The sequence below is a fragment of the Babylonia areolata genome, chromosome 20 (genome assembly GCF_041734735.1).
Source record: "Babylonia areolata isolate BAREFJ2019XMU chromosome 20, ASM4173473v1, whole genome shotgun sequence".
Classification (NCBI taxonomy): Eukaryota; Metazoa; Mollusca; class Gastropoda; order Neogastropoda; family Buccinidae; genus Babylonia; species Babylonia areolata.
In genome coordinates, this window is record NC_134895.1 from 13,612,807 (window position 1) to 13,626,008 (window position 13,202).

Here is a 13,202-nt window from a genome sequence, read left to right on the forward strand (position 1 = left end):
GATGATGATCTGAAAAATGACAAATCTGGATCTCTCTCTCTCTCTCTCTCTCTCTCTATATATATATATTATCTATGTGTGTGTGTGTGTGTTTTATCTTCAGTTTAACGTCTATTCACTATAAGTGTTTTTAGACGGAAAGGAGTAAAGTAGTGGATAAAGGAAAGGGAGTGCATGTGAATATTAGTGTAAAAAAGTGTTCATGTTATGTATCAGAGGAAAGGTATATTATTATAAGAAAAAGTCTAAAGAGATTGTGGTGTGTATTGAATGAGGTGTCATGGGAGGGAGAATATGTATATGCATATGTGTGTGTGTGTGTGTGTGTGTGTGTGTGTTTTATCTTCAGTTTAATGTCTATTCACTATAAGAGTATTTAGAAGGAAAAGAGTAAAGAAGTGGATAAAGGAAAGGGAATGCATGTGAATATTAGTGTAAAAAGGTATTCATGCTATGTATCAGAGGAAAAGTATATTATAAGAAAAGATCTAAAGAGATTGTGGTGTGTATTGAATGAGGTGTCATGGGAAGGTGAATATGTATATGCATATCAACGAGTATTAACCTACAACAATGTAAATATAAATAACAGCATTAATTATAATACATCAAAGGAGGATACGAACTGGACTGGAGTTTAAAATTTCTGAAAACATTCTAAGCAATGAATAATCATTCAAAATATTTTCAGTGGCTAATGAAATATTGGAATAAAAGTCATCAACTACATCTTTTGGAATTTACGGTCTTATGCTCGGACAATGAATGAGTAGATGGCTTACAGTTATTTGCTTACCGCATATACATTTGATATTTTTAGAAAATTTTGTACGAAAGGCATTTAAACGAATTCTATACATTGGACTTGTAATTTGTCTTGAATGTGCTGCTGGTGTCGAATTTAGAAAATGTTTGGGATTAGCTGCAGTCTTTGTGTTTACACACAGTGGTAATATTGATTATTTGAATCTATAAGTAATTTCTGAAATCGATTTCTGATACATTTTCTATACAACTAATGCATTCATGCAGATCTAACTGGATGTCAAGTTGTACTTTGCCTTCGAAATTATGTGCTGCTCTTCTAGCTGCTTGGTCTACCCACTCATTTGAAGATATTCCACAGTGCGAAGGTACCCAACAGAAAGTTATTTTAATGCTCTGTTTTGTCAGTTGGTGAATGTGTGTGTGTGTGTGTGTGTGTGTGTGTGTACGCGCACACGTGTGTGTGTTTTAACAGCAGTAACAGAAAGACAGTAATCAGTTCTCTGGTTTTATTCCCCCTCCTCTCTCACTTAAAAATGTTGTTGAAGAGCTTTCCATTTTTCCACACCTTGTAAGGCAGATGGTGAAACTGAAATGACAGGGTCAGAACTGAATGAAGTCAAAGGTTCCTCTGAAACATCATCTTCTTCCTATTTTATCAGTTTCTTTGTTGAGGACTAGTGTACTCAGAATGTCTTTTTGTATGAGGACGTCAGTTTTGAGCCTTTTTTTATTTTTCTCTCTCCTTTTTTAATGAAAAAATTTCATTGCAAAATCACTTAGAACATCAAGTATTCATTCAAGAAGATCTTTCGGATAAAGGGAAGTAATGTGTTTAAGTTGAACAGTTGGGCTAGTGTTACAGTGATGGGTTTTTTTGTTGTTGTTTTTTGCTGTGTGCACACTTTTTCTGATGTTGTTTTTGTTGAACTGTGTATGACTGAAGTACATTCCAATGCTGGTAGAATGACGTTTTTCACAGGTACATTCTGTAATTATCGACTCAAATGATAAGATTGTAAATATAACCAGTTTGTTTTCTTCCCATTTTGTTGCTGTTGTTGTTGCTAACCCTGTGACTGCTGAAACTTGTCAAATGATGCCAGTGTGTGTGTGTGTGTCATGACTTTAACCCATTGAGTCCTGCACCCAAACATTGCTCTGGCATCGGAAATTCATCTCATTAAAACAGGTTTTCATGTTCCAACATGTACATGAATCGTGAAGGAAGGGAACTAACTTCTACAGGGTTTCCCGGATGTGTCCACATGTAATTTGGTGGAAATACAGTACAGCTTTCTGCACGTTTGTTTTCCCACATCAGTATGGCACAGAAGCCTGCCGACTGAATTCCGCAGGGTTGAATGGGTTAAAGTGCAGTCACTACCTTCAAGGGTTGTTCCTGGCAAAATTATGTAGAAAAATCCACTTCGATAGGAAAAACAAATAAAACTGCACGCAGGAAAAAAAAAAAAAAAAAAATGGGTGGCGCTGTAGTGTAGCGACGCGCTCTCCCTGGGGAGAGCAGCCTGAATTTCACACAGAGAAATCTGTTGTGATAAAAAGAAATACAAATACCTTTTATGTACTTTTGAAGCTGTGTTTTTGAGTTTGCTAAACAAAAGTAGCACTGCAGTACCAGGAGGAAGGAGTCATGATAAATAAAGAAGGGTTGCTGACATTCTGTCCTCTCAGTTTTACCCCAGTGGGATGACAGCCCTAAAATGAGGAGGTTACTTGTCAGCAACACTCAGCTTACATCACAGATCGACATAAGTTTACACTTTGGCCAACTGCAAAGTGAGAGCTGTATTATCAGTGGTTTCTCTATTGCAATGGGAAATCATTTACAGCTTTGTCTTTTGTGAAGGACTCAAACTAGGAGGCAAAATTGCTCTGGCTCTTAGTGCTTGGGGGCTAGCTGGCGTTTGGGAACCATCCCCAATGCCAATTGTCCTGAAACCCTCTTGGCCGAGAGAGTGGGAATGTAATGTGGGCAAGACACTCTCCATTTATAATCAAATTTTAGCCCAGATAGTTGGGACAGTTACCTCCTCTGCTGTTGTGATGGTCATATTGGAACATGACTGACTATCATACTTGTCAGCAGCAGTCAGGAGGTCAGTTCAACAGGGTGGTTTGTATGGTGCTTTGTTGAACAATGTGTTTCAGCTGATACAGCTGTGTGTGTAGTTTGATGGACTAGAATTGTTGTGTAGCTGCTTCAAATGTTTTTTTTTTGTTTTTGTTTTGTTTTTTTGTTTGTTTCTCTCTGGGCTGTTGGATTTTAAGTGATTTAATCTCTCTATTTGACTCTCTCTCTCTCTCTCTCTCTCTAATTCATTGTCAGGTGGTTTGACAGCCACTGGCAAGAAAACTGGGCATGTGTGTGTATATGTGTGTGTGTGCATTTGTGTGTATGTGTGTGTAGATGCTTGCAATTATAAAAAAAAAACACCCAAAAAACCCAGTTTGCTGGACCTCGAGCAGGCTTTCCGACCCACACTATACGTATGTAACATCAGTAAGTACCAAGTTTTTACCATGCCCCTCTAGTAGTATCCAGCTGGCCTGGAAGATACAGATACTCACATGCATTGTCAGAAATTTTTTTAGCCACACTAAAAAAAAACAAAAAGGGGCATCCATGAAGTAGATGGCAGTTGAGTGGGAGATGGGGGATGGGTGGTTGTGTGCAAAAGTTTAGTGGTGTTCAAACACGGAGTGGGAGATGGGGGATGGGTGGTTGTGTGCAAAAGTTTAGTGGTGTTCAAACACGGAGTGGGAGATGGGGGTGGGAGGTTGTGTGCAAAAGTTTAGTGGCGTTCAAACACGGAGTGGGAGATGGGGGGTGGGAGGTTGTGTGCAAAAGTTTAGTGGTGTTCAAACACACAGTGGGAGATGGGGGGTGGGAGGTTGTGTGCAAAAGTTTAGTGGTGTTCAAACACGGAGTGGGAGATGGGGGGTGGGAGGTTGTGTGCAAAAGTTTAGTGGTGTTCAAACACGGAGTGGGAGATGGGGGGTGGGAGGTTGTGTGCAAAAGTTTAGTGGTGTTCAAACACAGAGTGGGAGATGCGGGGTGGGAGGTTGTGTGCAAAAGTTTAGTGGTGTTCAAACACAGAGTGGGAGATGGGGGATGGGTGGTTGTGTGCAAAAGTTTAGTGGTGTTCAAATACGGGACTGTCAATTTGTGACACAAACTGCTTCACCAGCATGTCTTTACCTGGCCTTGCCAGGCCATTTAGACAGCCATACTCCACTTTCAGGGGGGAGGGGAGGGGGGGGGGGGGGGCAAGGGCGGATCATGCTTGTAAAGCAGATGGTGATGGATGCAAGCTATTTCCCCTGATGTAATCTATTCTGATGATAAAACTAAATGGTACAATTCCACACACACACACACACACACATACACATTTAACATTTTCTATATTGGTACACGTTTTATGAATGATGTATGTTTTAATTGAATATGGAGTGAAAAATGTCCACAAAATATATGGCATCTGCTACGATTCTGGAACTGATGAAGAAGAAAAAAAAAAAAATCCTTGTCATGGGGTTATCCCTGTTCTGGCCACAAGATAATCAATAATTTTCTTCCATGAATCATTGAATTCTGAACAGTTCACTTCTTGAACCAAATGATCCACCAACTGCCAAAAAACCAAATTGAAAACCCTGTGAAAAACTTGCACGCACATACACATACACATGCATGCATGCACATGCACACACACACACTGACACACACACAGGTACCACCTCTTTAGGTGGGATAAGTGAAGTTTTCATAAATTTGTGATCAGCCTTTCTTTTTTATGTTTTTGATTTTCATGATTTGGTGTATTATATGAGAAAAGGGGGAGCCAAATGGAAATGTTGTTTTTATTCTTTATGCTTTTATACATGCTCCTTTTCATGTTTGAAAATTCAGTTACATTAATATTCATTTTAACTTGAGGAACGTGGACCCATGAGCATTGTTAAAAGAACATTAAACTGTATATATATTTTTTCAATTATGGTCGTTTCCAGCTTCCTTGTCTGCATGGATGTGTGTGTGTGTGTGTGTGTGTGTGTGTGTGTGTGTGTGTGTGTTTCTTTGTTGTATGCCTGTTCATTAATTTTATGCAATAGAGAAAAATGTGTATGTGTGCGTGCGTGTGTGTGTGTGTGTGTGACAGTTGCGTGCATGTGTGTGTGTGTGTGTGTGTGTGTTTCTTAGTTATGTGTCTGTTCACTAAGGGTTTTATTAAATGGAAAAAATAATTGTGTGTGTGTGTGACTATGAAACAGTTACATTTACATGGTGCACAAATAATGGCCAACACATGTAGTATGAAATGCCATGATTAAAGTGAATGACCTTTTCCAAAGATTTATGGGCGATAAACAAGAGTTTACAACAAATTAAACACAAAATTTCAGAGATTTAATAAGCTCAACACAACAGTATAAAGAGAAACATTTAAAAAGTCTGACAAATACATGACCTGTACACACAAAAGAAAAACGCCACAAAATAATATTAAGTATATTGCAATCACAAGTTTTGAAAGGAATATTAAGTAAATGGCAATTACAATCAAATTTTGAGATAGAGGGGGGGGGGGGGGTGGGGGGGGGGGGGGGGGGGGGGGGGGGGGGGGGGGGGGGAGGGGTATTATCATAGTGATTGTCCAGTTTCTCGCCGTCTTTTGACACCAGTCTGTTTTCTCGTTCCCAAACACTGTACATAGGATGGAAAAAAATCTTCCTGAGGAAGGTGGCAGAATGGTTAAGACGTTCATCTGTCAGTACAGTGTTACTGAGGGTCTGGGTTCGAATCCAGCTCTCGCCCTTACTCCCAAGTTTGACTGGAAAATCAATTCGAGCATCTGGTCATTCGGATGAGACGATAAATCGAGGTCCCTTATGAAACACGCACCTGGTGCACTGAAAAAGAACCCATGGTAACAAAAGTTTTGTCTTCTGGCAGAATTGTGTAGGGGAAATTCCAGCCCAGATTGTCAGGACGGTAGTTGCCTCCTCTGCTGTTCCAGTAGTCATCGTCTGACATGAATGACAATCACACAGAACTGGATTCACCATTGATGGACTGTGAAAAACATTACTATTTATTTTATTTTCATTATTATTATTATTATTTCTTTCTTTCTTTCTTTTTTAATTATATTATTATTGTTTATTTAGTTATTTATTTATTTTATGTTATTTTATGTTATTTTATTTATTTATTTTTTTTCTCAAGGCCTGACTAAGCGGGTTGGGTTACGCTGCTGGTCAGGCATCTGCTTGGCAGATGTGGCGTAGCGTATATGGATTTGTCCGAACGCAGTGACGCCTCCTTGAGCTGCTGAAACTGAAACTGATAGATACACAAATATAAACGCATGCGCTCAAGGCCTGACTAAGCGTGTTGGGTTATGTTGTTGGTCGGGGACCTGCCGCGAAAGATGGCCAAGATGGCCGCGGAACTCTCCAGGGGTCTATTGCAGAAGTGGTGTTGCAGTGACGCCTCCTTGGGCCACTGAAAGTGGATGTAATCTGCTGCCGGACTATGTAGGTTCTGGAACAGAGGTTATTTTGTCCCTTTCTAGTGTCCCGCAGTGTCTCCGTCACTGCCGGGTGCCATTGCAGTTTGATATGCAGACTATGAATTAGCAGAGATCTGCGGTCCGTCAAGATAACTGGTGGGTGAGGGGGACAGGGAGTCTTCTGGATTGTGTTCAGAGACCTAGTTTATGACGGGCACATCTTTAGGCTTCTGCTCGGAAGGAAGTGGCCCTGACCTGGAACCCCCAGGGAAGAAGGAAGAGAGGACGGCCCAAGAACAGATGGAGGCAGAGCTAAAAGAGGCTGGGATCCAGCTGGAGAGATGCAGAAAGGCCAGCACAGAATCGAGTTCGGTGGTGAAACGTCGTTGATGGCCTATGCTCCATTGGGAGCGAAGGGCCTGAGTAAGTAAATAACTCGGAAGGAGGTGGACATGGTGCCACTTGGTAAGGTTGAGGAATCTTTGTGACTTGTGAGATTAACCATGCTGTCGTCAATGAAGACAAAGATCGACCAGTAATAGAAGAAATGACATCATCATACCTGTGGGTGCCTTTGAGTTTCACGATGTTACTCATGTGCCTGTCGGGACTCACTCTTGTCGTTCCCTGAAAGTTGTAGAGCTCTTGATACATTGATGAAACATTTAGCCACACGACTGTTCATTCGCACTTCAGCATCAACCTTCCCGTCCATAGGTTTTATTTAATTGTGTGTGTGTGTGTGTGTGTGTGTGTGTGTGTGTGTGTGTGTGTGCCCACCAGAATTTGGGACATTTGGTTTTCAAAATTTCGATGATGGTGATGAAGGATGATGGGGATGATGAAACTGCTGCAATGGGGGATGTGGGCGGGATAGGGAGGGGGTGAGGAGGGAGGGGGGAGGAGGCATTTTTGGGACGACTTGACAAGGCGGCTCACACACTCACATGATAGTTATATCGGCTTCAACCATGCAAGGGCAAGGTCACATGGATTTGCTGCCGTGCCCCAGGAGACCGACAGTATGGACGACCTTCAGCAACAGCTTGATGCCACCACCAAAACAGCGAGCAGACCTCTCGACGGCATTGTGATGCACTGCGGTGTCAACAACTTGAAAAGGGAAGCTAGGCGCCCGGACAGTGAGCAAAAAGTCTGTTGAAGTAGTCAGATCTCTCCACAAAACACACTCTGGAGTCAGGCTAAGATAATGAACACAGCAAAGGAACACTCCACCATCCAAAATGATATGTGGAGTGATGGCCTAGAGGTAACGCGTCCGCCTAGGAAGCGAGAGAATCTGAGCGCGCTGGTTCGAATCACGGTTCAGCCGCCGATATTTTCTCCCCCTCCACTAGACCTTGAGTGGTGGTCTGGACGCTAGTCATTCGGATGAGACGATAAACCGATGTCCCGTGTGCAGCATGCACTTAGCGCACGTAAAAGAACCCACGGCAACAAAAGGGTTGTTCCTGGCAAAAATTCTGTAGAAAAATCCACATCGATAGGAAAAACAAAAAAAACTGCATGCAGGAAACCCCCCCCCCCCCCCCCCCCCCCCAAAAAAAAAAAAAAAAAAAAACCCAAAAAAAACAACAACAACAAACCACCAACAACAAACAAACAACAAAACAAAACAAAAAAAAAAAGGGTGGCGCTGTAGTGTAGCGACACGCTCTCCCTGGGGAGAGCAGCCCGAATTTCACACAGAGAAATCTGTTGTGATAAAAAGAAATACAAATACAAATAAACAAACTACAAGAGCGGTCAGAGACCCGGAACCTATTCTTCAATGCTTCAAAGTGCCATGTTCTACATATGGGGAAGAAAAATCCTGCAAATAAGTATGAAATGAAGCTGGGTAAAAAATGTTCAAAAGATTACAAGATGTAACGAAGAAAAAGATTTGGGTGTTACGTTTGATGAAAATCTTAATTTTGACCCGCACATAAATCGAATTGTTGGTAAGGCAAACCAAGTACTAGGAAAGGTAAGGAGAGCCTTCACATTCTTAGACAAAGACACGTTCACTAAACTGCACAAGTCTATTGTGAGACCACATCTGGAATATGCAAACGTTATCTGGGGTCCTGCAAGCCTAAAGAGGCAATCTATCCAAATCGAAAGAGTCCAGAGGCGTGCAGCTAGACTGCTGAAGGAATGCAAAGAAATGAATTATCATGACCGACTAAAATTTTTGAACTTTCATTCACTGAAGGGTAGACGACTACGAGGTGATCTTAAGCAGATGTTTAAAATTTTCCACGGTTATGATGATGTTGATTTGCACTCTTTGTTTTCCTATGCACCTGTTACTGTCACTAGAAACTCTGCAGGAAAATTGTTTGTAATGTATGCCAGAACTAATAAGCGCAAATTCTCATTTTCTTTCAGAGTCGTTAACCCCTGGAATGCACTACCTCAATCAGTTAAATTTGCAAAATCTGTAAATGAGTTCAAGAACCTGATTGACAAACTGCCCCAGCTAGAAGAACTATTTTATGGCTATGATGAGTAGAAACCCCATTTGGCACGACCGACCTACACAAAAACAATCAATACCAAAACCAAGAGGGGACAAATATTAGACCTCGCGGTCTAGGTGTAACCAGACACCGTCCCTACTACTACTACTACTACTACTGAAAGGCTCCAGCACCATGACCGTGAACCTTGGGCGCCACGTGCGACAGCTGTTTTAGACAAAAACGGAAGAGAACGACCAGGACTGACCATGCAGGAAGCAACTCCCCCAGGGCAGCCCCGTTCCACCGGCAGGGACCTCCACGCTTTCCTGGACCAAGGGACGCCTGGTGGAACATGCTTGACGTGCTGAGAGGGTGTTATTTACTGAGAAGTGGCCGGCGTACAGCAATCTTAGTTATCAATTCGGAATATGTTGTTTTGTGTTAACTTGACTGTGTCAATTAATTCATGTTGTCATGATCTTCGATTTATTAAACACACACACACACACAACTTCAACTTCTTCCTAAACTTAAGTATAGTACATGATCATAATCATAAACATAATCGAAAGTTAACTAAGTCTTAAACTTACTTTTGCAACAAAAACAAATTTAATTTGGCACTCTCATCTATTGTAGCATCGATGGTGACGTAAAGCGCATATAATGACGTATAATTGATAGTACGTCACAGACAACACAAAACGTCACACTGATGAAACCCTGTGCGCAAAAACTTGCGAAGTAACAGCATCAGTAACAGTATCTCAAGGAGGCGTAACTGCGTTCAGACAAATCCATATACGCTACACCACATCTGCCAAGCAGATGCCTGACCAGCAGCGTAACCCAACGCGCTTAGTCAGGCCTTGAGAAAGAAAAGAAAAGAAAAGAAAAAAAAAAGAGATAATAATAGTAAAATAGTAAGAGATAAAAATAAAATAAAAAGACAATAATGATGACAAATAAGCAAATAAATGTAAAACATGCAGGCACACATACACGCACACACACAATGCATAACAGATATGCAATAAACATGCCGTTTCACAGATATGAAAGCACAAACAAATACAAGTTAAACGTACACGAGCCCTGTGATCAAGTAAAAGAAGTGGTACAACGTTCAACATTCTATAGGAAATACAATGATAGTGTAGTGTATCTCACAGATACACCCTGTGTTAAATGGGGGTCTTAACTGTACTGGTGACAGTCATGTAAAACCATTATACTCATTTCTCTTAACAACAACTCAAATCAAATCAAATCAAATCAAAAATACTTTATTAACAACACACGGAAATTCATTTGCACAACAACCACAACACCAAAATGGCAAATAGAACAGTTACACTGCCGAACTTTTTTTTTTTTTTTCACCTTGAATCTGATGATGTGTGTGCATATGAGGATTAATATTTGTTAACTTTGTAGCTTTAGACAGTCACACAAGGGAGCATTTAAATGTTTGTATTACCCTAAGCAAGAAAAAAACAACACCCCCCAAAACAGCCATACAACAAAACAAGAATTATTTTCATTCACAATGAACATAATGCAGTGTTTCCTGCGAACGAAAATTGCGAAGGAAAAGGGTCAGTCATTTCCAGCAGGATTGGGGGGAGGGGGGGGGGGGGGGGGGGGGGGGGGGAGAGGGGGCGTTCAACACAGTGCAACGCAGCACATTGCAATGCAGCACGATCTGTACGGTAAACTACAATACAATACAATACAATACAATACAATACAATGCAATATCATGTGACCTGCACTGTAAGCATAATGCAATTCAGTAGGTATATATACTACAACTCAATGCAACCTAGCATAATAACGCAGAAACGCCACATGACACGTGATAATAGCATGGCGCAGCACAACACAGCACAGCACAACAAAAGACGATAGAACGTAGAACAGGACAGCAAGAAAGCATATAACAACACAACACAACACAACACAACACTGAAAGTTGTACAGGTCACGGTAACTCAGCTGGACAAACATAAAAAGAACACGGAAGCATTTGCAGCCGATTTCTAAGCACTAAACCGTCACAGGAAAACCCAACAAAATTATCAATGACTGCAATTCATACAAGAGATACACACCGGACATATCGAAAGACGACCACGGAAGTATTTCGCACACAAGTGAAGAATAATTTATTGATAGATAGATAGATCGTCAGTGACAAAATCTAAGCTTTGTTTGTTTCAAGATTGGGCTTCGAAGATTAACTCACTCAGTACGGCCAGTCCTCTCTTCTCCTCTACACAGACCCCTCGGATGTCCAGTGGGTGTCTGAATAACCCAACCTTTAGCTTCCGTCGTCAGAATTGTGGTATTCTTTGTCAACATTCACCTCTTCAGTATAAGAGCGTTCCGCTTGCAATATTTTGATGATAGTAATTAGGATGAAACGCTGTTAACGTTGTCTCTTTCGCCGTTCGTATGGAGAGAGTTAATATATACTCTGTCTGTCGGTCTGTATGTGTCTCTGAATATGTGTATCTGCCCCCCCTCTCTTTCTCTGCCTGCCTGTGTCTGCCTTCTCTTCTCTCTTCTTCAGCCTCCTCTCTTTCTGGACCTTATAGCTCAGTGACCGCCAACCGAAAAGGGCTCTACTCTAGACAACGTGTTAGGCGACGGCCGGGTGCGTTGTCCGAATGGTAACAGCACTCAGTACAATACAATACAATACAATACAATACAATACAATACAATACAATATAACTTTATTCATCCTTTTGGAAATTAAATTGTGCATCCATAGGCTCGTCGCGGCTCACCATTCACAATATCTCAGCCAACAGCCAAGTCCAGCACACTCGCAATATGAAAGATGTTCGACAAAAGATAAAACAGCAATGCATAGAGCAAAATACACACAAGCAAGTAACACAACACAGCAGGCACACCCCCCCCCCCCCCCCCCCTCGCCCCCCCCTCCCCCCCCACACACACACCCAAGTCCCCTTACCCTCGAAAACACACACACACACACACACACACACACACACACACACACTTTGTAAAATAGCATGAATATAAAGAAACACAATATCAGAACAAGAAATACTTCTATAAAATGATTATGAATTACAAACATGTAAAACATCAACATCAATATTGTGAAACTCGTGACTCGCAACTGCCAGTAAAACATTTGAAAAGGTATACGATGACTAATATATCCACTCATTCATGTAAGTGCACCAGTTTTACCTATAACACACACACACACTCTCTCTCTCTCTCTCTCTCACACACACACACACACACACACACACACACACACACACACACACGTTGAATCTTGCCCAAGTTTCCCTGTTTCGACACAACTGGTGGGTTAAGGGTGAAATCTCCCCCCCCCCCCCCAACACACCCCCCCCCCACCCCACACCCCTATCTCACAGGTCAACATATGTGTGTAATACGCATGCAGGAGATGAAATGCGCACGTTAAAGAGCCTGTAATCCATGTCAGCAGTCGGTAGATTAAGGCAACAAGAACATACCCAGCATTCACACCCCCGAAAACAGAGTATGGCAGCCTAAATAGCGGGGTAAAAACGGTCATACACGTAAAAACCCATTCGTTCATACGAGTAAAAATGAGAGTTGCAGCCAGTGAACGCAGAAGAAGAAAGTGTATTAAAAAAAAAAAAAAAAAAAAAAAAAAGTTTGTTTTTGGGTCAGTTCTCGGAAAAAACCCTCCCAATATACACACTGAAGGACTACCGTCTCGTGAACACGTCATTCGGCGAGAAATGTCATTTTATCCTCTCGTAAAATCACAAGCAGAGAAAATCGAACACTCTTAACCCTTTGTTTGACAACAACAACACCAACAACAACAAGAGCAACAACAACACCAACAGCAATTCGTCAACCCCATGTTGCACAGGATCCGAGCGACATTGCTGATGTGTATAAATATGTTGTGTCTGGAAATTCAGTGCGCGTTTCAGACAGCAAGAGACAGTGGAAGCGAAGGCAAGGCACTTAGAGCGACACAGGCAGTAAAAATAAAAACTATATTAATTTTAACTGGAAATGAACAAACAATAAGGCATGTAGATGAAATAATTAACAAATAGTAAAGAGCGGTAACTCTCGGTAGCGTAAGCAGCACTGACTTGAAGTTGTGTACCTTGTGAATGGAGAGAGTTACCACTCTTTACTGTTTGTTAACTATATTAATTTTAGTCAACGAAATTTTTATTCGTGCAAGGACAACACAAAGCAGCACGCTATAAACAATGGAAACGCTGAGGCCAGCAAGCAGAAGATATGACGCATACCCTTATGACAGTATATGCACACATAACTGGCGCAAAAAAAAAGAAGAAAAAAAAAAGAAAAAAAAGAGAAACATTAGCAGTGCTTAGTTGGAATGGGAAAAATCATACATATTCAC